We start from the raw sequence: 24,814 nt of genomic DNA on the forward strand, positions 1-24,814 counted from the left end.
TGATGGATACACCAATATCTGACACCGAAACCCAACCGCTCACGATGCAGCCAGACAAGCTAGATAGCCTGGAGGAAGAAGGTGCCCATGGCTCCCAGGAGTCGGACAAGACGCATGGAAAAGAAGCCAAATAGGTAAATGAAAGATCGAAGTTGGGGCATCATGGGGTTAGGAATCCGGGATTTTGTAAACTTTAAAAAAAAATGACCAGAGCGTCTTACATTATTTCTTTCTGGCAATCTTTTGACAGCTTGACGATGCCTTTCTAGCTGACCGTCAGACCCAGGACAGCATTGCATCGGACGAGGAAGACGAACCGGGCCCACCTTGTTTTTGCTCAACACCGATACAAAGCATTGAAGAGAACGCCTAGGATGACGGCCATGAAGAATTCAGGAGGTGGCTGTGCATTGACCTAGTTGAGCCAGTGCCACATCATAAGCGTAAAAAAGTTATGCGCTCTATTGTACGCATTAGTGTTTATACCGTCCTTAGTCACTGTCTTAGGGAAAAGCTTTTTGAGGACTGTGAGGGTTGTGTCATAAATGCGCCAGCCCAGCGGTACCATGACTGTTTGACTTGGACTCCAGAGGGTATAAACTGCAAGCTCCAGGGCCTATGTGCTGAACTGTGTTTGGAAATCTTATTAAATACTGTTATTGCCGTAGGTCCGTGGTCCCCAACACGGTGCCCACGGGCGCTATGGCGCCCGCAGGGGCATTTGCATGCACCCGCCAGGTGCTCGGGGCTGACCTGGCCCTGGGCACATAGCGCGTGGCGCTTGCACGGGGGGGCGCGCCGGCCCCGGGCGCGCGGCGCTTGGCAGGGGGAGTGCCGGCCTCGGGCGCGCGGCGCTTGGCGGGGGGAGCGCCGGCCCCGGCCCCGGGTGCGTGGCGCTTGCGGGGGGAGCGCCGGCCCCGGGCGCGCGGCGCTTGGCGGAGATGAGCATTACTATGGGGTTCTGGATGTGAAAAAGTTGTTCGGAGCGAAAAATTATTGTGAGTTTTGCCACACAGTATACAGTCATGACCACTCTTGCAGGTATTGTTGCCGCCTCTGCTTGAGCGGAACGTGCTCAGACAGCGTGGGCGTGCCGCTGCGGTGTCCTAGCTGTATCTTGGAACAAGATGGCCTCTTTTGTGTGGCGCTAGAACTTATGGGGAAGTGCTATGCTCTGATTGACAGAGGGTGTCACGGGAAGCTCTTAGAGGGGTCACACGACCAGCTTCCGGTCTGGTCAACGGGTCCCAGAACTGCACCCCCCGAATGGTCAAAGCGATTTGTGGGGCGGTCCTACAGGGAAAAAAACCCTCCTGATTGGTAGAGGGAGGCAGGGTGAGTTCTTAGAGGGGTCACACGACCCACTTCTGGGCGGGTCATCCGTTCCCGGAACTGCCCCCCGATTGGTCAAAGCAGTTCACGAGGCGGTCCTACAGGGAAAAAACTCCTCCTGATTGGTGGAGGGAGGCGGGGTGAGTTCTTAGAGGGGTCACACGACCCACTTCTGGGCGGGTCATCCGTTCCCGGAACTGCCCCCCGATTGGTCAAAGCGGTTCGCGGGGCGTTCCTACGGGGAAAGCCCTTCCTGATTGGTAGAGGGAGGAGGGGCAAGTCCTTAGAGGGGTCACATGACACCCCTTACTTCCGGTCACCTGCCCCTCTTTACCCCGGATGTATTACCCCCAAGGGCGGGACTTCCGGTGACAGGGGACGGGCCTAACCAGGGTCACATGACATCCTTTTTTACTTCCGGTCACCTGTCCCTCTCGACCCGGATGTACTACCCTCCAGGGGCGGGACTGCCAGTGACAAGGGAGAAGGGACTTCCGGGGAGTCGGGGGGGGGGGGACTTCCAGGGTCAGGGGGCGGGGCTAATGTTTGATTGATGGTAGGGCCCTTATACTACTCCCCTACCCCATAGACAGCTAGCAGATATAGCGTTCAGTCTAGCTTCCCACCCAAGTATATGATGTGCAAGCTGGAAACAGAAGCAGGAGCTCTTTCTTCTATTTGTCTGTGCTTCATTCCCCGAGCACTCATCCAGGTCAGATGTCTCTTAGGACCTGAGTTGCCACCAGCTGGACAATGGGACTTGGGTCATTCTGTAGGACCTGGAGAGCTGAAATTACAGAGAATATGACTCACTTTTCATATAGTCACCTATGCCTGCAGTAGCTGGATATTTAGTACCAGTGAGTACCAAGCTCCAGAAGCTCTCTGTACAAACAAAGCTTTAGGTTCCTCCATTGGGATCCTTCCAAGCTCCAAACTGAGATGGAGGAGGGGGGAGAGGGGAGACCCTGACCCTACCAGAAACTCATCCAATTGGAAGGTGCTCCATTGACTCAATAGCTTCTGCTTTTAAGTTATTTTACATCTCCTGACAGAAATAAATCTGATGGTGTGGAGTTTGGGGTAGCAAAAAGTGGCTCCCAGGGAGCCGATGGAGCCCAAAGAGTGGATCACACAGGTTGGGAAGAGGCATTGCCAGGGTAGCCAGGAGATGCACTGACTTATATCACACTGGCTGCAGTTTCCTCCAGGTACGTCTACACCGCAAAGTTAATTCAAAATAACAGCTGTTATTTTGAATTCACTTTAATAGCATCGATACATGCAAACCGCTATTTCGAAATTAATTCGAAATAGCAGAGCGCTTAATTCAAATTTGGTAAACCTCATTCTACGAGGAGTAACACCAAATTTGAAATAGCTATTTCAAATTAAGTGCTGTGTAGACAATTAATTCAAAATAGGGGGCCTCCAGCCCTTCCCAGGGAGCCCTGGTGGCCACTCTGGGCACAACCAGGAAAACTTCCTCTCCTCTCCCCCTGGCCCCAGAGCCATTAAAGGGATAGACCCTGGCCCGTGCCAGATCCAAGCCTACCAGCCAAGAGCCAGCAGTGGCCACCGGGGCCCCTGAGCCAGTAGCCACAAAACGTGAGCCAGCAAGGCACTGGCAGCCAACCCTCCACTGCTCCTCAGGAGCAGTCTGCCAGCACCCAGGAGCCTGACAGGGGCTGGAGAAGGCGGGTGCCTTCCTGGTCCAGGGTGGAGATCATGGACCTTATTCAGGTTTGGGAGGGATGCCCCAGCATCCATGATCTCCGCACTAGACAGAGGAACACGGCCGTCAATGGCAGGATAGCTGCCAGCCTGGCCACCAAAGGCCACATGCGAACCCAGGAGCAGGTTTGCATGACAATCAAGTTGGTGCGGTGAGACCCCCAACCTTGGGCCCTGATCTTCCCTTCCCCCTTCTTCCCTTTGCTTCTCCCTTCCAACTTCCTCCTCCCAGGTTTCACCCTCCCCTCTCCCACCCACTCTATTCCTCTCTCCCACCTCCTTTTCCCAGTCTCCCCAGAGGTTCACCCTGTTGTTCAATAAACCCAGTTTCTATTTTTGAACATACATGTCTTTTATTTGACATCAGGAAGGGAGGCTAGGGAGGAGTAAGTAGATGGACGTGAGGGAGGAATGGGGCACGAGCCCCCGGTGGGGAGGACCGGGGTGGCTCTGAGGGCTCCTCGGGGTGGACACTCTCCTGCAGGGCCTCCTGGATCCTGACAGCCCCCCGATGGACTCCCCGGACGGTAGCCTGCAGCAAGTGCAGCTGGGCTGATGGCAACAACCCTACGAGACGCACCGGTGTGCCCAGGGGCAGCTCTGGCTCCATGTGGCCGAGTGCTGTGGTGTCCCGAGTGCAGGCACTCAGGGCACTCCAAGACAGGACTGCTTTGCTCTCCCTCATCGGGGTAGACAAGCGAGCGGGGAACCCTGAGAACTGTCTGTTCGGGGTGGGGGTCGGGTCCCGTGAAGCACGGAGCTCAGTTAGCCTGAGGCAGCAGCCCCACACACTATGTCCTAACCTGATGCCCTGCCAGCACTGGTTCCGGCCAGCCTGAACTTCGGTTCAGGGTCCACTCAGTGTGGACGCGCTATTTCAAAAGAACAAAATGCTATTTTGAAATAGGTTTTGTGTATAGATGCATAATTCGAATTAGCTTAATTCAAATTAACTATTTCGAATTAAGTTAACTTGAATTAACGCTGTAGTGTAGACGTACCTCTTTCAGAGCAGACTAAAGCTGAATCTGTCCTTTGATGTGTGGCTGATGCACTTCACACCTGTGGTATCAGTTACTGCTTGCTTGTCAGCTAAATTTCTTTATAACTCACTAATGAATAGGATTTCACCTGTATTTGTTACTTACAGGTCAACAGATGTTCCATGTCCAGCCATTTCATATTCTTGGTGTCCGTATGTTCCAGGATGATGCCTAAATAAGCAGTGTAAAATAAACATCAATAAAAAACCTTCTCTTGTTAAGTGCAAGGTGATAACATTGGCCCTTTGGCTTCTATTGTGGGTCTAAGGTGAGCTGTAGGCAAGAAAATACTAGACAAGTTTAGCGTCCACACTGAAGAGAAGAAGAGAAAAAAATTAAGAATGTTTACATAAAACCTCATTTGCTTTAAACAATCTATGTTCCTCTTGCCACTGCTGTCAGTTAGTGGAGATATACTAGGATAGTGTATTAATCTAGTGGTGTGAACAAAGGGCTGGGGCCAGGAATAAGTGCGTACTAAGCAAGGATCTCACATGGATAAATTAATTAGGCCACAATGCTTGCCTGGCTTGCATGGGTGTGCTAAGGAAAGGATGGCACAGGGCCAAAGGGGAGGAATCTAGTGCTTCCTGGGCAAGGCAATCAGGAACCTGCAACAGCAGGCACTGTGTGGCGGTGGCCTGCCTACCTCCCAGTGATGAAGCACCAGTAAGGAACAGTCAACAACACTGAGCTTAGGTCTATAGTTTGAGTCCACACTAACTCGGACTACTAAAAATAGAGTGCAGGTCAGATGACAGAAGCAGTCGGAGGAGCTAGCCACCTTGAGAACAGACTTTTGGGTTTGGATGGGATCATCCTTGGAATAGTTAACCCCTCCTGCTACTCCTGCCACAGCTACTCTATTTTTAGCACACTAGTTTGATCAGAGAATAAACATACCCTACGTGACAGTGTGCCAGCCTCTGCTACTAAATGACTGCGCCATCTCAAAGCATTCTATTGCAAATTACAAATTCCTCCTAACACCACACTGGAGAAGTAGGAGAACATTAACATCTCCATTTATGCATGAGAAGTCACAGCACGGAGAGATTAATAGTAGCTCAGTGCTGCACACAGGGACTTTTTCTGTCTACCTCAAAGGGAATACCAAAAGGGACACGGCACACTTTCTCTCACCAGCTAACTTGGCTGCAACTGCCCGGATCTCTTCCCAGCTGCTGCAGAAGTATGTGATGGTGCTTTTGTAAAAGTTCTCCAGTAGCTCAGCCTTCTCTTTGGCCTAGAGAAAATCAGGGACACATGAGCTCTCTCTGGCTAGAAATGCCCTTTGACTGCCAACACATGCCTTTACAAACCACAAGTAAACAGTCTGTGTTCCTCTTGCCACTGCTGTCAGTTATTGGACTCACTCAGACTTTTTTTTTAATTTAAACAAGTAAATAAAAGAAAGGACAGGAGGCTGTGTAGAAGTGGGGAAAGTGGGAATCTATGGCAGATTTACATTCCTCTCACCCTCAGTCCTGTATCCCACTCTAATAGGGTACGTCTACACTACAATGTTAATTCGAACTAATTTAGTTCGAATTACTTAATTCGAACTAAGCTAATTAAAACTAACGGATCTAGACTAAAAAACTAGTTCGAATTAGCGTTTTAATAATTCGAACTAGCATGTCCACATTAAGTGGACCCTGAACCGGGCTTAAGGATGGCCGGAAGCAGTGCCGGCAGGACATCAGAGGAGGACTAAGAGTGTGGAGATGCTGTCTTAGGCTAGCCGAGGGCTGTGCTTAAAGGGTCCCAACCCCCACGCCGGACAGACAGTTCTCAGGGGTGCCCCGCTTGCAAAGCAGTCTTGGCTTGGAGTGCCCGGAGTGCCCACACTGGGCACATCACAGCACTTGGCCATCAGACCGGCTGCACTTGCCGCAGCCTGCCATCTGGGGAGATGGGGCAATTGGGGGGCTGCAGGAGAGCTTCCACCACAAAAGCCCGCAGAGCCAGCCCAGTCCTCCCCATCGGGGGCGCGTACCCCATTCCGCCCTCAACTCCTTCCACTTACCCTTCCCTAGCCCCTCTTCTTGATGTACAAAATAAAGGACAATTGTGTTCAAAAATGGAATCTGTCTTTATTGAACAAAACTGGGGGAGACTGGGAAAAGGGGGTGGGAGAGGGGAAGAGAGAGGGTGGCAGAGGGGAGGGCAACTAAAATGATCAGGGGTTGGGAACAGGTCTCATATGAAGAGAGGCTAAAGAGACTGGGACTTTTCAGCTTAGAAAAGAGGAGACGGAGGGGGGACAGGATAGAGGTCTCTAAAACCAGGAGTTGGGTGGAGAGGGTGCATACAGACAAGTTCTTCATTAGTTCCCATAAAGAAGGACTAGAGGACACCAAAGGAAAGGAATGGGTAACAGGCTTCAAACTAGTAACAGAAAGTTGTTCTTCACAAAGCACAGAGTCAACCTGTGGAACTCCTTGCTGCAGGAGGCTGTGAAGGCTACAACTAGAACAGAGTTTAAAGGGAAGTGAGATCAAGCCATGGATGTTGGGTCCATGGAGTGGTATTAGCCCGGGGGTAGGAGTGGTGTCCCTGCCCAAAGTTTGTGGAAGGCTGGAGAGGGATGGCACGAGACAAATGGCTTGGTCACTGGCTTCGGTCCATCCCCTCCAGGGTCCCTAGGGTTGGCCGCTGTTGGCAGACAGGCTACTGGGATAGATGAACCTTTGTTCTGACCCAGGATGGCCATTGTAAGCTCAGGGCTCAGGGTCGGGGGTCTCAGTGGACCACCTTGATTTTCATGCACTCCTGCTCCTGGGTGGCCAGGCTGGCAGCTCTCGTGCCCTAGCCGGCCACCTTCCTGTGCCTAGTGCGGAGATTGTGGACGAGGTCCACGATGTCCGCACTAGCCCAGGAGGGAGCCCGCCTTTTGCGGTCCCGGGCAAGCTCCCAGGACCCGCCAGCCTGGTCCCGGGAAGAGGGGGAGGGCTGAGGGGCATCGGGTGGGTGGCTCGATCCGCACCAGGTGCAGGGTCTGCCTGCTGGGTGCTGGCAGGCTTGCACCTGGCATGGGCACCGTAGCCATCCCGTGCCCCTTTAAGGGGTCCGGGGCCGGGAGGGGGGCATACGAGTTTCCCTGGTGTTGGCCGGAGTGGCCACCAGGGAAACCTGGGGGGGGCTAGCCTCCCACTAGTTCGCATTAAGGGGCTACACAGCCCTTAATTCGAACTAGTAAGTTTGAACTAGGCTTAATCCTCGTGGAATGAGGATTACCTAGTTCGAACTAAGCGGTCCGTTAGTTCGAATTAAATTCAAACTAACGGAGCGCTAGTGTAGCGCCTATGAAAGTTAGTTCGAACTAACGTCCGTTAGTTCAAACTAACTTTGTAGCGTAGACATACCCATAGATACTTCCATTGCCCATCACACATTCCCCCTGCTTCTACACCACAAGCCTATGCTGTCAATAATCTCATATAATTCTATAGGTCACTCACAAGGTGTCTGCAGATATCCATCTGGAGCTCCTCAGGGTTCAGCTCGGTTCTCCAACTAAGATGCTCATTAAGTATAGTTTGGAGCCTCTTCAGTCCCAAAAATGGGGCACAGAGATGAAATGTAGCTCTGCACTCCTGAAAAAGAGGGTTGCACCATTGAATTGTTCCATAACACGTATTGTGCTCATTCAAATGGAACTCATGTCCTTGACTGCTCATCTACCCCAAGAATAAAAGGGATTCCCCTGAAGTAATAGACAGAAAATATGCCAGCATGACTTTAATAGGGGGAAAGGGATTCTACTTCTGGAGTATTGCATCCAATTCTGGGCACCCCATTACTTAAAAAATGTTGATACATTGGAGAAAGTCCAACGGAGGGCAACAAAAATGATTAGGAGGCTGGAACACATGATTTACAAGGAGAGGCTGAGGGATTTGGGATTATTTAGTCTTCAGAAGAGAAGAGTGAGGGGAGCTTTGATAGAAGGCTTTAACTACCTGAAGGGGGATTTCAAAGAGGATGGAGAGAGGCTGTTCTCAGTGGTACTAGATGACTGAATGAGGAGCAATGGTCTCAAGTTACAGTGGGGGAGGTCTAGGTTGGATAGTCGGAAAAACTGTTTTACTAGGAAGGTGGTGAAGCACTGGAATGGGTTACCTAGGGAGGCAACGGAACCTCTAAATCTAGAGTTTTCAAGTCCTAGCTTGACAAAGCCCTGGCTGGGATTGTTTAGTTGAGGCTGGTCCTGTTTTGGGCAGGAGGTTGGACTCAGTGACCTCCTGAGGTCTCCTCCAAACCTATGGTTCTATGATTTTATAATACTGAAAACTGGAGATAGCAGCAATGTTTTTTCAGAACGGATGTAGCTATGAAAGCTGCTTCACTAGGCATAGCTGTGGTCTTTCCTCTGTTGTGGGGAGGCAGGAACGTGGGGTGCAGAGATAGGCAGGAATGAACTCTTGGGATCAGACCCATGACCTATCCTGAACTCCAGTGAGACAACCCTGGCTGCTAAGGACCAGCCTGTCTGGGATTAACTCAAAAGGAGGGCAATGAACTGAGGGAAGAATTTAGGTCTCCACTGCGGGAAGGAATAGCAGAGCTCCCCTGGCATCAGGAGGAAGATTCTTTTTGCTTAGTAATTAAGTCACTGTCATTCTTACCATTGAAACCTCAGGGCTTGGATCTTGCAGGTGCAGCAGAAGCGTGACCCAGCTCTGTCTAACCTGCTTGGCAAAATAGTCCTTCCATTTTCTCTTTGCAGAGCCGGCCAGGATACCAAACAGGACAAAGGCCAATGCACGAAGAGTGTTGTCCTCCTATAGCCAAGAAAGCCACAGAGGTTGGTAACGAAGAAATAACCACATCATGTATCTAGCACAGCTGTCTCTTCTACATTAGGGTAGAGTGATTCCAACGACAGAAGTTTAAAAGAACTGGAATTAATCAAGTTTGGGCCAAATGTGTTGATTCATCAAAATACTTTGAAGACAGTTCAATTTTGACAAAATTCTTCCAGAAGCCAAGTAGGGGTACTTGGTCAGCTTCTTGGTGACCCATCTAGCAGGCTGACTGGGATCTTGGGCTTCCTGGCCCTCACCTTCAGAACAGCCTGTCTGGCAGGCTGACAAGGAGCCAGGAAATGTGCACCCTGGCACCTCTAATTCCCAGTGTTTCCAGGTTCCCTGTCTCCAGCATAGTCTGCCAGTAGACTGCCCTCAGGCAAGGCTCCCAGTAGAGCTGGGTTGAGAATAGTATTACTGTTTCACAAAGAGTTTTGAAATTTGGGCTGGGGGGTGTGTCCCCCAAATAGGAACAAAACCAAAATTTGAAATCTCAAACTTCTCTGCAAAATGGAATAATTTCAACCATCTGACATAAAAATCGTATGGAGCAGGCCCAAAACAGTCTATTACACCCTGTATGCCCATTTTCCTTGTTATGCAGCTACCTAATCTAGTATTCATACTTCCTTTGCCATTCTCATTGGAAATAAAGATGAACAGAAGGGTGAGACTGAAGGAGCAGGGATGGCATCCTCATTTTCTTAATTCTCTGCTCCTCCATAAAACACATCTCTTCCCTAAGGCCTAAAATCACTTCATTCTGACATGAACAATGCCCAGTGAGGACACATCATGCATTGTAAATGGAGCCTCATCAATGTCAGCTGAACTGGGGTTGAAGGCTTCTGTTCACGTACATTATCGAAGTACTTCCGGATCTGTGTGGTGAGGTCTCTGAAGGAAGAACCTATGTCCTTCCCTTTCAGCTCCTTAAGGACTTTGGCCAGTGCCTTCATGCTTTCGACGACTTCAGAACTGAAAGTGTCTTCTAAAGTCCTGATCAGTGCCTCCAGAAGAAACTTCTTGTACTTTTTCACCTGTTCAGACGTATGACATTAAAAAACACTTTCCACTAACCACATTTCTAATATGTTTTTTTTAGCAATTATGAAGCAGTGGGAATTTCATCTGCCCCCCTAGTGACCTATAGCTATATTTTACATCAGGTACTAGCTACAATAAGCCAAACTCTGTGCCATATTACGCCTATGTAATCCTATTAGATTTCTAATTACTTAGATTTGAAGGCCAAAAGGGACCATTGTGATCATTCAGTCTGACCTCCTTCACAACACAGAACCTCCCCAAAATAATGTCTGTTTGACTAGAGCACCTCTTTTAGAAAAACAGCCCATCTTGTTTTTAAAGTTGCTACTGATAGAGACCCCACCACAACCCTTGGTAAATGGTTCCAATGATTAAAATTACCATTAAAATGTATGCCTTACTAGCAGTCTGAATTAGTTTAGCTTCATTCCCCCCCCCCATTGAATCTAAAGGCACATTTTCTAGCCCTTTGAAAATTCTTGTGACTCTTCTCCAATTTATCAGCATCCTTCTTGAATTGCAGGCATGATCCTGACATAGTATTCTAGCAGTTCTCACACCAGTGCCATAAGCAGAGGTAAAATAACTTCTTTATTCTTATTCAGAATCCCTCTGTCTATGCCTCCGAGGATCACCTCAGCTCTTTTGGTCACAGCTTTGTACTGGGCGCTTACGTTCAGCTGATTATCTATCATGATTTGAGTTTTTTAGTGTCTCTGTTTCCTGGAATAGAATCTCTCATCTTGGAAATAAAGCCTACACTCTTCATTCCTGGGAGTATACATTTACATATGATCATATTTAAGTCCATATTGTTTCCTTATGCCCAGCTTACCAAGGGAACAAACCTGCTGTGTATTGACTGCAAAGAGGTTACAGGGGTATGAGAGAGCAGAAGTTGGCCTAGTGCATTGTGCATGGCCTCTGTAAATCCTGAGCAATTGTTTCCTTTAGTTTCTCTAGTTATGCTGCATTGTATTCAGTATTCTATCTTACCTTCTCAGGTGCCCCATAGACTAAATTGCCTAGGCCTCTTACAGCCATTTGACGGACAATGCTGTTATTGTCCCATGACCTTTCTTCTAATATATGTAAGACAGACTTAAGGATCTTCTTCTCCCTGAGTATGGGATCAGTCATTAGCTGAAATAAAATCAACATGTCCATTAGCTCTAATATGTTCATTAAGATAGCGAATATAATTTGAGGAGACACGTAATACACTGTAATTTATTATTCTATATGAATGAGTACTGTGTTAAAAACATGGATTTTTTCCTTTTAGGCACTATAATGGGGGATTGCTCATCCCTTGAAAGCCTCTCAGTGACTGCATTTGATACCACAGTCCTTTTCTCGCCCAGGTGCATCCTGCCAGTCGATCTTAGTGAGTCTTCCATGGCTCAGCCCTCTGGCCAAGTCCCAAAGTCCAAACAAATGCCTTTTAGGTCCTGTTGCCCTCACTAGGGTCTTCAGCCCCAACTCTGGACCCTTTATATTCTGTTCTTTGTTCAACCTCTCCATAAGCCTTGTCCCCTTCATCGGGTTTATGCCACTGGGGAACCTGGGCCTGCCCACTACTCTTGGTTCCAACCTAGAAATAGCAGCGAGTCATTGCTTCATTTCAGTTTATTGCTACTTTTTCCTTGGGTTCTTCCTATGGGGCCACTTTCAGTTTCTCCCTCTAATTAGATGTTGAAGGCTCGTAAGGACTCTCTCTCTGCAAATTCAGCTTCAGAAAATGCTGCCTGAAATAAACCCCTGTGAATTGGTTTGGCCAGAGAATAGCATCCTTTCTTGGCCCTCCACTTCCTGAAAGGAACTGACCTAATAAAGCCCTGTAGCTCCATAGATCTGAGCCAGCTGGGCTCTGATTGGCAGCTTTCATGAGGCCTCTCTAGGCAGACCTTGAAAACCCACGTTTGTGACTCCTTTCCTAGGTGGGGTGTAGAAAGATTTGGGGGCACAAACAGATTCCTAGAACCACCAAATGAGCCTCTAAAATAGCGACTTAGCGTAAATGTGAAATATGACACAGACGTTATAGCAAGGCTGTGGAGAGGGAGGATGCTCCAGTGGTCAGCAGCCTAGGACTTAGGAGGTTCCAGTTCAATTTCCTGCACCCTCAAAGACTTCCTACATGATGTTGGGCAAGTCACTTAGGCCTTCTGTGCATCAGTTTCCTGTTTGCAAAATGGGATTAATAGTGTTTCCCTGCCTCACAGGGGTGTTGTAGGGATACATACTTTTAAAGAGTTTTGAGGCACTCAGATACTACATTCTCATTTTGAAGTACTCAGATAATACAAGTTTCTAAAAGGATGTTTTAAGGAAGATGGAGAAAAATTGTTCTCCTTGGCCTCTAAGGATAGGATAAGAAGCCATGAGCTTAAATTACATCAGGGGAAGTTTAGGTTGGACAGCAGGAAAAACGTCCTGCCTGTCAGGGTGGTTAAACCCTGCAATAAATTGCCTCGGGAGGTTGTGGAATTTGCATCACTAGAAATATTTAAGAGCAGGTTAGACAAACACCTGTCAGGGATGATCTAGACTGTGCTTGGTCCTGCCGTGATGGCTGGGGATTGGACTCGAAGACCTCTCAAGATCCCTTCCTGTTCTAATGATCTATGAATCTATTATTCTACATTCATGAGAATCTAAGATAGATGTTAATGTATTTGTATGTTGCTTATTTTATAGTATTAGGACACTAGATTCATTTAGAAGATTTGCTGAGCTAGACCAAAATCAGGAGCTGTTGGTCAGTATTAGCCCTAGGAATTGTCAGAAAAGGTCTAGTAATTCAAATTCTATGGCTACATCTACATTGGCATGATTTTGCGCAAAAGCAGCTGCCTGTCTACACTGGTGGGGAGTTCTTGCACAAGAACACTGACATTCTAATGTCTAAAATCAGTGCTTCTTGCGCAAAACCTATGATGCTCCCGCTCAGGAAAAAGCCCTCCTGTGCAACTGTTCTTGCGCAAGAGGCCAGTGTAGACAGGCCACATTAATTTCTTGTGCAAGAAAGCCCAATGGCTAAAATGGCCATCGGAGCTTTCTTTCGCAAGAGAGCGTCTATTCTGGCACGGATGAGTTTGCAGAAAAGCGCCTCTTAGCGCAACAGCACATGCCAGTGTAGACGCTCTCTTGCGCAAATATTCTAACGCAAAAACTCTTGCGTTAAAAGTATGGGTATGTCTACAGTACAAAGTTAATTCAAACTAACAGCCGTTAGTTCGAATGAACTTTAATAGCGGCTATACATACAAACTGCTAGTTCGAATTTAAATCGAACTAGCGGAGCGCTTAATTCGAACTAGGTAAACCTCATTCTACGAGGAGTAACGCCTCGTTCGAATTGTGTAGTTCAAATTAAGGGCTGTGTAGCCACTTAATTCGAACTAGTTGGAGGCTAACCCTAATCAGGTTGCCCTGATGGCCACTCTGGGCCAAACCAGGGAAACTTTTCTGCCCCTCTCCCAGCCCCAGAGCCCTTAAAGGGGCATGGTCTGGCTACAGTGCCTGTGCCAGTGGCAAGCCTGCCAGCACCCAGCCAGCAGACCCTGCACCTGGCATGGCATGAGCCAGCCACCTGCTGCCACCCAGCCCTCCGCCTCTTCCCAGGACCAGGCTGGCGGCTCCTAGGAGCCTGCCCAGGGCCACAAAAGGCAGGCGCCTGCCTGGTCTAGTGCAGAGATCGTGGACATTATCGAGGTTTGGGGGGAGGCCTCCAGCGTCCACGACCTCCACACTAGGCACAGGAATGCAGCCGTCTAGGGCAGGATAGCTGCCAGCCTGGCCACCAAAAGCCACATCCAAACCAAGGAGCAGATTTGCATGAAAATCAAGTTGTTCCAGTGAGACCCCCGACCCTGAGCCCTGCGCTTAGTACATAAGAACATAAGAATGGCCGTACTGGGTCAGACCAAAGGTCCATCTAGTCCAGTAGCCTGTCTGCCGACAGCGGCCAACACCAGGTACCCCAGAGGGGATGGACCGAAGACAATGACCAAGCCATTTGTCTCGTGCCATCCATCTTCAGCCTTCCACAAACAGAGGCCAGGGACACCATTCCTACCCCCTGGCTAATAGCACTCCACGGACCCAACCTCCATGAATTTATCTAACTTCTCTTTAAACTCTGTTATAGTTCTAGGCTTCAAAGCCTCCTGTGGCAAGGAGTTCCACAGGTTGACTATAAGAAGAACTTTGTGTGAAGAAGAACTTTCTTTTATTAGTTTTAAACCTGATGTCCATTCATTTCATTTGGTGTCCTCTAGTCCTTATATTATGGGAACTAATGAAGAACTTTTCTTTATGCACCCTCTCCACACCACTCATGATTTTATAGACCTCTATCATATCCCCCCTCAGTCTCCTCTTTTCTAAGCTGAAAAGTCGCAATCTCTTTAGCCTCTCTTCATATGGGACCTGTTCCAAACCCCTAATCATTGTACTTGCCCTTTTCTGAACCCTTTCCAAGGCCATATCGTTTTTGAGGTGAGAAGACCACATCTGTACACAGTTCTGAAGATATGGCGTACAATAGTTTTATACTTCCCCTCCTCCTTCTTCCCCTGGCTTCCCCCTTCCAGCTCCCTCCTCCCAGGTTTCCACCTCCCCTCTCCCACCCTCTTTCTTCCCCTCTCCCACCTCCTTTTCCCAGTCCCCCAGAGGTTAATCCCCTCCGCCCCCAGTTTTGTTAAATAAAGAGAGTTTCTATTTTTGAACACATGTCCTTTATTTTTTACATCAGGAAGAGGGGGCTCGGGAAGGGTAAGTGGAAGGAGGTGAGGGAGGAATGGGGCACGAGCCCCCGATGGGGAGGACTGGGGTGGCTCTGCGGGCTCCTCGGGGTGGAAGCTTTCCTGTAGGGCCTCCTGGATCCTGATAGCCCCCTGATTGACCTCCCCCAGATGGCAGCCTGCGGCAAGTGCAGCCGGGCTGATGGTCGAGTGCTGAAATGTGCCGAGTGTGGGCATTCAGGGCACTCCAAGACAGGACTGCTTTGATGTCCCCATCGAGTTAGACATGCAAGCAGGGAATCCTGAGAACTGTCTGTCCGGGGTGGGGGTCAGGTCTTTTTAATCACAGCCCTCGGCTAGCCTGAGGAAGCAGCTCCACACCTTAAGTCCTAACCTGATGCCCTGATGGCACTGGTTCTGGCAAGCCTTAACTTCGGTTCAGGGTCCACTCAATGTGGACATGCTATTTCGAATTAGCAAAATGCTCATTCGAATTAGTTTTTAGGTCTAAATGCACTCATTCGAATTAGCTTATTTCAAATTAACTAATTTGAATTAAGTTAATTCGAATTAGTGCTGTAGTGTAGACATACCCTATTTGCGCAAAATCTTGCCAATGTAGACGTAGCCTATCTATATCTTGCTCACTCTCTCTTAACCAGCAACTAGAATAGGCAGCTAGGCTAGGCTAGTATAGGCCCCAAAAATAACAAAGAGAAAATGATTAAGAAAGGTGTAATGAAGTTCCTTATGAGATTTCCTTATAAAGGACACATTCTACTATCTAAAATGAATTCCTATGAACTGAACTGTACAATTCCTCAGAGAAAGGTAAACAACAGATAACAGCCTAATGGTGGAACTGCTCATACCTGAGCAAAGAAAGCTGTGCTGGTGACTCGCTGGTTTTCTGATGGGGAATTTACCCAGGGAAGGAGGCTCTGTATGATCTCCACTGTTATTAGTCCAGATCTTTGCAGAACCCTGGAAGACAAAAGGAACCACTTATGGGGCAGACTGTGCACTTCAAAAGCTTAGCTGCTATGACCATACAACTCTAAAACCTACGCATGGAAGCTCTGTGTTTCTCACCCAGGGCACCCCGCACAAAGCTATACCTGAAAGTTCCCTGTCAGTCACTCTATTTGTTGCCGATCCCTGAGGATGAAGTGCTGTCTCCTAGATCTCTTACCTCACCAGCAAACACACCCCCTCGTGGTGAGTCTGCGGATTTTCAAGAAGCATCCAAGTTTTCTGCTTCCAGAGAGTTCGTATCAGCTTCTCATTCATAGCCTTGAGAAGCACAGCCTCTAATGCTTCAATAGAAAGCCTGGGGGAAAAGAGGCACAGAACTGTAGTAACCAATAGAAAGGCACAGCCTAAGCAGTCAGGAAACCCCAGTTACTTGTCAGGTCTGTTGTTCATTGACAGTTCATCCATTGACAGTATCCTGGGGACCACTGTTTTTGGAAGGACTTAATTCCCAGGAGGTATTTCAGTCTCATACATCTCATATTACTAGTGTTGCTATGGACAACATTTTGCAGTCACTTTCTCCTATCTGCAAGGTGTATGGGCACTAGCACAGTACAGTAATATGGAAAAAATTCACAATCAGACCCCAAAAGCTGGGACACAGAGAGATTAGTGATCACTAATGGATATTTTGGGGCCCTATGTCCAGCGAGATGTGACAGGGTGCTGAGAGCTTGTACTTGGGGTCAGCACTCTGGTAACTACTAGTACTAATTAGCTTCCCCAGAGAAAGCCTAATTGGATAGAAATGTACCTGATTGCCTGGCTAGAGTGGGGCTATAGAATCAACAAACCTATTCTCCCATGAATAAGGAATCTGCCTAAAGGGACATCCACAGGAGTGTTTGAGGGAAACAGAGAGCAAAAGAGACAAAATGCTAGAGGCATCTAGATAGACTTATGTGTAGTGCTGGGGAGGAGCCGGTGGTCGTGGTACATGTAGGTCTCAATGACATAGGGAAGGGTAGGAGAGATGTCCTGGAGGCCAAATTTAGGTTGCTAGGAAAGAGACTGAAATCCAGGACCTCTATGGTGGCATTCTTGGAAATGCTTCCAGTTCCATGCGCAGGACCAGGTAGGCAGGCAAAGCTTCAGAGTCTCAATGCGTGGATGAGACGATGGTGTAGGGAAGAGGGGTTTGGATTTATCAAGAACTGGGGACACTTTTGGGAGAGGGGGAGCCTATACAGGAAGGATGGGCTCCACCTAAACCAGGGTGGAACCAGACTACTGGCACTAAACATTTAAAAGGCTGTAGAGCAGTTTTTAAACTAAGAGATGGGGGAAAGCCGATTGGTGGGGAGATGCACGTAAATCGCAGGGAGACTTCTCTTAGAGGAGAATCTGTTGATAGAGATTCTCTAAGCTGTAGTCAGAAAGAGAGGACAAAGAGACTGAGGCCTGAGGAGGCCTAGATAGTAGTGTTTGTGTTGCCAGAGCTTGGTGGTTTCAGGGAACTGACCTATAGCAAGCACAAACAAGACTTTCTCATATTAAAAGCAGGTGATGGTAAGGTGCCTCATAACCCTGAGAACTCCTGGGGAGTGTCACACAAATGTACTGGGATTCTCTTTGTTTTGCTCCCTTTCTTCTAATTACCTGCAAGGGTTGCCCTCACATAGTTGTTGTCCTTTTCTAAATAACCTCCTTCGGCGTCTCATCCTGGGCAAAGGCATCTTTTGTCCTAGGGTTTGGCTGATCTGCTGCAGAAGAACAGTGAACAACTCCGGGAACAGCTCCTGCACAGTTTTGCTCAACTGCAATGCTGACACCACTTCAAAGATGGCACATGTTGCCTGAAAGGAGAGCATGGTAAAAGAAGAGGTCTCTTCCTAACACTATCACACGCTCTCCCCTTCTGATACCTGCTGGACTAAATTCTCACTCCTGTCACTAACTTGATGAATGACCGAGAGCAATTCACTCCATGTGTGCCTTAGCGACCCATAGCTGTAAAAATGTGTAGGACCTATCAAGGCATGTTATGAGTTGCACAAAACATTTGCAAAGCACTGTAAGAAATCTGATTCAAAGACTTTCTAATTGCCAGATATTATTAAGTGAATCAGCCACATACTCTAAATCTACCACAGAAAGCACAGCTGGAATCCAGGAAACAGTACTTCAGAAAAGAAGTGCCCAGATGACAATATTATACCACTCATCTAGATTTCCATCAGCATGTTTGTCACAAAGCAGAGAAATACATGTCTGTCGTCTAACTTACTGTGAGAGGTGCAGCAGCTGCTAAATGCAGGTCAGTTTCTGTCTCTGAGGTCATGCTTCCTTCTTGGCTTGTTGGAGTCTTTATTCTTTCTATTAGGACCTTCAGGACTTGAGGGGCGAGCAAGGGATCTGTCCCCAGAGATCTCCACAGCTCAGTGGTGTTACTGCAATTTAACATAGGTTATATGTGACCCCTGGAGACTTTTGTGGCTCTGACTATATGCATCATATTCAAGTAAAGAACACATTTTCTCCTTGACTATGATCAGGGCTCACCAGCCGCGCTGTCCGGCGATCTGCGCATGCACAGATCGCCCGAACCCGGCTCTTCCAGGTTACAATCTACACGCCATGGATGAGTAGATTGTATTATTTGTCAAGCCCTGCCTATGATGAGCAAGTTCAGAGTGCTGTCCTCCTTATATGGTCCTCATGTTTTACATATTGAGTTTCTAGTTACAGAACTAAGTTAAGTTACATTTCAGGTTACATTTCTACAGTGCATGACTATTTTGGGATCCTGGAGGTATCCCGAAATACCTACCCCACATTTACAGAAGCAGCCCGTTATTTTGAAATATTTTTCAAAATAATGGGCACACTATTTTGCCATCCCAATAAACTTTGTTGCATGAGGGATAAGGGATGGCTTGAAATAGCACATTATTTCGACATTTGGTGCTGTGTAGAAGCGCCACATTTCAAAATAGGCTATGCAAAATATGATACGCAATTTGCGGAGTGCAAATTGTGCATCTTATTTCAAGTTTAGGGTGCTGTATAGACACAACCCTAGCCTTACTGCACCATAACCATTAATGCTAGACTTCAGAAGGAAAGGACACAGAGCTCTAATCACAGTTCCTGTTTTCCTACTTCTCAGTAGATATGGAATCATGAGCATATGATGCCCAAAGATCTAGGGCCTGGGAGACAAGTTGAAGAAAGAAAAATGATCTTCCTACTAACTGGATGTACAACTATGAGAACAAATATTTGTGGCTAGCCCATGACCTCTTCACAAATGGCATTCCCTGGCCTCTATTTGCCAGAATGGGCATGTTCTGTTCACTCCCTATGGGGCACCTGGCATTGGCCACTGTCTGAAGACAGGATCCTGGGCTAGGTGGACATTTGGTCTGACCCACTACAGCCGTTCTTATGTTCTTAGATTCCAGCACAGATGACTGATAATTCAGCTAGGGATGTTTGAATGAAATTATAGATATGCTTACCGCCCTGTCTTTAAGTACCAAGAATGACAACTCCATTCCAGCAGCCATACCCTTCCTGATACCAAAAGCCTGGTGCCCTATCCTTGCTAATCAGCCAGGAATTTGGATTTGAAGCTTTCATGCTACCAGAAAACGAACAGTCACTGGCAATTTCCAGGGTGATGTTAGTTCAGGGGTCTGGAGAGGCAAAAGTCCACTCCAGTGATGCCAGTAAAGGGAAGTCTTTAGGATGCCAAAGCAACTATTAATTAATGGAAACAGAATGAAACTTAATTTCTCCCTGCACCCACCTTGACATGGTCTTGGACCTTTCTGCAGAAAGACCCAAGCTATTAACCTTTAGGAATTATCTCAACCTGTCTGTGGCTTAAATGAAGCCTTACATCTTCCAGTGAAGCTGTGGGATCCATGGTTACCAAAATGAACACTGTAAGGAGCAGTATATACCTGTCCATCGGCAGACGTTTGGTGAGGAGGCTGAAGATCACTGCCTCTAGGTGATGGTGGGCTAGAATGGACACTGCCTCCACCAGGAACTGCCTCAAGCTACCCTGCTTGATGGTAGGCATATGAATGTATATTCTCCTCAGGATAGCTGGCACCTGGACAGAATAAAACCAGAAAAAATGTCCCTTTTCCATTCTCTGCATTCATTCTGCAGAGCCAAAACCTTTATTTAGTCGTTTAGCAATTTGCTGTTCTTGTAGAAATTCCTCCCTTCAAAAAACAAGTATTTAGACATGGCTGCATAGATTTAATCCACAAAAATTATGCATATCTCTGCCCATACCTGGCTGCAACACCGGGTTAAGACATGCTGAGGCCCTAAGCTATGTCAAGTTAAAGAGGCCTCATTGCATTTCCAAAAAAACATGTATTATTCTAACAGAAAGGACAATGAAAAGAGAAATAATAAAGTTATCTATCTATCTATCTATCTATCTATCTATCTATCTATCTATCTATCTATCTATCTATCTATCTATCTATACATAGGCAAAGAGGCAAGTAAAAACTAGTAATTTGGGGGTATTTTTAGAGACCCCTCATTATCTGAGGCCCGAAGATGTAGTTCACTTAGCTTGTCTCTTGGGGCCGGATATTCTCTTTTTGCATTTTACTCGGAGTCTAATTTTTCCAAGCCTTTCATGGCTGGAAACTGTGACAACAAGATAGACAACTAATCAAGCATCTTCCTTTTCCCTTGGGGTACGGCTACACTAGCTCGTTAGTTCGAGCTAGGTAGGGTAATGAGGGCAAGCAGAGTTGCAAATGAAGCCCAGGATTTAAATATCCCAGGCTTCATTTGCGTGTTCCCGGGTGCTGCCATTTTAAAATCCTCCTTAATCTGAACTCCGTGCCCGCGGCTACACGCGGCACGGAGTAGGTAGTTCTAATTAAAGATCCTAATTCCATGAGGAGTAACGGTAGTTCGAATTAGGATCTTTAATTTGAACTACCTAGTCCATGCCGCATGTAGCCGCGGGCACGGAGTTTGGAGTAAGGGGGATTTAAAAATGGTGGCGCCAGGGAACATGCAAATGAAGCCCGGGATATTTAAATCTCGGGCTTCATTTGCAACTCCGCTTGCCCTCATTACCCTACCGAGCTCGAACTAACGAGCTAGTGCAGATGTACCGTTAGATTATCTCTGTCTTCTGCTGTTGATTCCCCCATTGCCTGACTCAGGATAGGAACACAGATGGAATTAACTTCCAATCCCAGGGGGAGAAACAGCAAGACTTGTGTTCACTGCAAATGATGGCAAAGACCTGAAAGCCTGCAGGTTAGCCAGAAAAACCTCTCCAGCTTCTATTTTACCTCATCTAGCATGGCACCTCCACACTCCTTCAGGATGATCTTCATCCACAGACCGGCTGTTGTGGCACAGGAGGGGCTAGCAGACAGCATACCATCCAGTATGGCCTCAATAAAATCTGTGGCTTGTTCAGAGGGAAAGTACTTACTAACCACCTGTGGACAGATCAAAAACAGGAAAGACTGCAATGATAGTCGGCTCCAGTACTTTTAAGAAAGGAGGCCTAAGAGCTGTATTGGAAAATAATGTATTCATCAGCAAATTGCTAATTGGGCTCCTATCTGGCAAGGCAGTTGCAATTAAAATTTTCTCTGTAATCTTTCTAGCTACCACATCTCTATTCTACACTAATAATATCAGGTTAGATCTTAGGTTGTACAGTTAGCACAACATTGTATGGGACAAACAGGATGTAAATTTCCACTTTATATTCTATTATGTACATGACATCTTTTCACAAAATATAAAAATATGCAAAGAGATGCATGCACACAAATATAGGTTCAGGTAAACACACAAGGTGCCAAGACTGGTTTCTCAGCTTGATGTCCCGCTCACATATTTTCCCCCGGATGGATGGATGGATGAATGGATGGATGGATGGATGGATGTGCGCGCGCACATGCATGGGCATGTTCATGCAACTGTCTGGAATCTGTTTGTTTTTTACATGGCATTCATAGCATATACCTATGAAAAGCATGTTACTGATTACCCATGAATGCCTCACTCCCATAGCTCGCTCCAAGTGTGGAAAGACATCACAAAAGCATAAAACAATCATAGAATCATAGAATACTAGGACTGGAAGGGACCTTGAGAGTTCATCGAGTCCAATCCCCTGCCCTCATGGCAGGATCAAATACTGTCTAGACCATCCCTGATAGACATTTATCTAACCTACTCTTAAATATCTCCAGAAATGGAGATTCCACAACCTCCCTGGGCAATTTATTCCAGTGTTTGACTACCCTGACAATTAGGAACTTTTTCCTAATGTCCAACCTAAATCTCCCTTGCTGCAGTTTAAGCCCATTGCTTCTTGTTCTATCCCCATAGGCCAAGATGAACAAGTTTTCTCCCTCCTCCTTATGGCACCCTTTTAGATATCTGAAAACTGCTATCATGTTCCCCCTCGATCTTCTCTTTTCTAAACTAAACAAACCTAATTCCTTCAGCCTTCCCTCATAGGTCATGTTCTCTAGACCTTTCATCATTCTCGTTGCTCTTCTCTGGACCCTCTCCAATTTCTCCACATCTTTCTTGAAATGCGGTGCTCAGAACTGAACACAATACTCCAATTGAGGCCTAACCAGCGCAGAGTAGAGCGGAAGAATGACTTCTCGTGTCTTGCTCACAACACCCGTTAATGCATCTCAGAATTATGTTTGCTTTCTTTGCAACGGCATCACACTGCTGACTCATATTCAACTTGTGGTCCACTATAACCCCTAAATCCCTTTCTGCCGTACTCCTTCCCAGACAGTCGCTTCCCATTCTGTATGTATGAAACTGATTGTTCCTTCCTAAGTGGAGAACTTGGCATTTGTCTTAAACTTCATCCTATTTACCTCAGACCATTTCTCCAATTTGTCCAAGTCATTTTGAATTAGTGACCCTATCCTGCAGATTAGTCGCAACCCCTCCCAGCTTGGTATCATCTGCAAACTTAATAAGCGTACTTTCTATATCAATATCTAAATCGTTGATGAAGATATTGAACAAAGCCGGTTCCAAAACAGACCCCTGTGGAACCCCACTTGTTATGCCTTTCCAGCAGGATTGTGAACCATTAATAACTACTCTCTGAGTATGGTTATCCAGCCAGTTATGCACCCACCTTATAGTAGCCCCATCTAAGTTGTATTTACCTGGTTTATTGATAAGAATATCATGCGAGACTGTATCAAATGCCTTACTAAAGTCTAGGTATACCACATCCACCCCTTCTCCCTTATCCACAAGACTCGTTAGCCTATCAAAGAAAACTATCAGATTGGTTTGACATGATTTGTTCTTTACAAATCCAGGCTGGCTGTTCCCTATCACCTTGCCACTTTCCAAGTGTTTACAGACGATTTCCTTAATTACTTGCTCCATTATCTTCCCAGGCACAGAAGTTAAACTAACTGGTCTGTAGTTTCCTGGGTTGTTCTTATTTCCCTTTTTATAGATGGGCACTAGATTTGCCCTTTTCCAGTCCTCTGGACAAGGGAAAATGAATGGTGCACAGCCACTAGGACAGTCACCTAGTGTTTGTTACCTTAGCCATTTTTGGAAGATGCTTGAAACAGAGCCTCAGGGTCTGGAGTTGTTAGTGCCTCACGGAGACAACTCAGCTCCTCCTCTGCTGACCCCAGGTTAGTGCACTGACCTAGGATAGAGAAAAGGAGAAAAAGTATGGCAACATTTAATAAAACTGAACCTCTGATCCATAGATAATCATACAGGAGGATCTATGGGGTATGTTATTACCAGCTGTGTGTGAAATTTTGGCCCCACTAAAGCCAATGACGAAATTCTTGTTGACTTTAACGGAGTCAGAATTTTACCGTCAGGCTATGTCTAGACTACATCCCTTTTTCGGAAAAGGGATGTAAATTAGACGTATCGCAATTGCTAATGAAGCGGGGATTTAAATCTCCCCTGCTTCATTAGCACAAAAATGGCTGCAGCTTTTTTCGGCACGGAGCTTTGCCGGAGAAAAGCGCCAGTCTAGATGCTGATCTTGCGGAAAATTAAGCCTTTTCCGAAAGATCCCTTATCCCTCCGAAAAAGGGATGTAGTCTAGACGTAGCCCCTATGTCTGAAAGTTAACGGTAATGGCATGTGATTCATTGTGATTCATACAGGATTAAACAGGCACTGTATTCTGTGTGGAGCATCTTTCTCTGTATATCTGGTTTCAGTAGCCACTCTGCTCTCAGTATTTAAATCTAATCTCATAGTCAAGCACAACTCATGTAGATTGATCTGAGGTTCTGATTTGGAGGAGAATCCCTCCACTGAACTCTCATTGTAAAAGAGATGGGGCTGACCAAAAGCTTAGGTAGGAAACCCAGGCTCTTCGCTCACTTCTAAATCATGAACTGTCTCTTTAAGGGAAAGCTGTCCTGCTCTGTCATCTCCCTCTCCCCACCCCACTCTGCAGAGCGGGGGCATATGGGCATATGGCGGGGGAGAGAGTGTGTGTGAGACAATGTGTGTGTGTGTGTGTGTGTGAGAGAGAGAGAGAGAGAGAGCGAGAGAGAGAGGGACATGCTGGCTGCCAGAGAAATCTTAGAAACAGTGCCTCTTTAGATAGGCACTCCGTTACTCACCATACTTCAGACTGGAGCAGCACTATTGTATGTGTCCCTCTCCCCAAACTCTGCTCTGCAGAGATGATGACAGGGGCAAAAGGGTCACCCTGATTTCTGCATGTCTCCCTGCTCACCTCCCCTCCACACACCACTAGCAGCAGATAGGATGGAGCAAGGTCGGAGAGGGGCAGCTGAACACATGCTGCTGGCATGCTTGCTAATCAGCTGAGCGCTCCAGACAGAAATTCTGGGGAGAAGGGCAGATCTGGCCTGTGTGCTATATTTTGTCCACCCTCTAATATTTGCAGATTATTTATTATTTGTGCAGTTCTCTTCCAGCAATGTACTTACAAGGCCCCAATCGTTCTGTTATATAAGTGTCGCTAACAAGACAGAAAGAATTACAGATGGAAAAAATGGTCATTACAACAATGAAAGAAAGTGAAGAGTTACTTACACCTGCTCATGGTCTCCTCACC

At 46.9% G+C, this 24,814-nt stretch overlaps 1 long non-coding RNA gene across 1 annotated transcript; it reads right to left on the reverse strand.

Annotated features, from left to right (window-relative positions):
• Positions 1–1,923: 1,923 nt before the first annotated feature.
• Positions 1,924–5,355, reverse strand: LOC142823322 (uncharacterized). The gene is made up of 3 exons (XR_012898579.1): positions 5,253–5,355; positions 4,215–4,280; positions 1,924–2,119 (listed from the first exon to the last, which is right to left on the reverse strand). It is a non-coding gene; the product is annotated as an uncharacterized LOC142823322 (long non-coding RNA).
• Positions 5,356–24,814: the final 19,459 nt, after the last annotated feature.

Source organism: Pelodiscus sinensis, chromosome 33, assembly GCF_049634645.1.
Source record: "Pelodiscus sinensis isolate JC-2024 chromosome 33, ASM4963464v1, whole genome shotgun sequence".
Classification (NCBI taxonomy): domain Eukaryota; kingdom Metazoa; phylum Chordata; order Testudines; family Trionychidae; genus Pelodiscus; species Pelodiscus sinensis.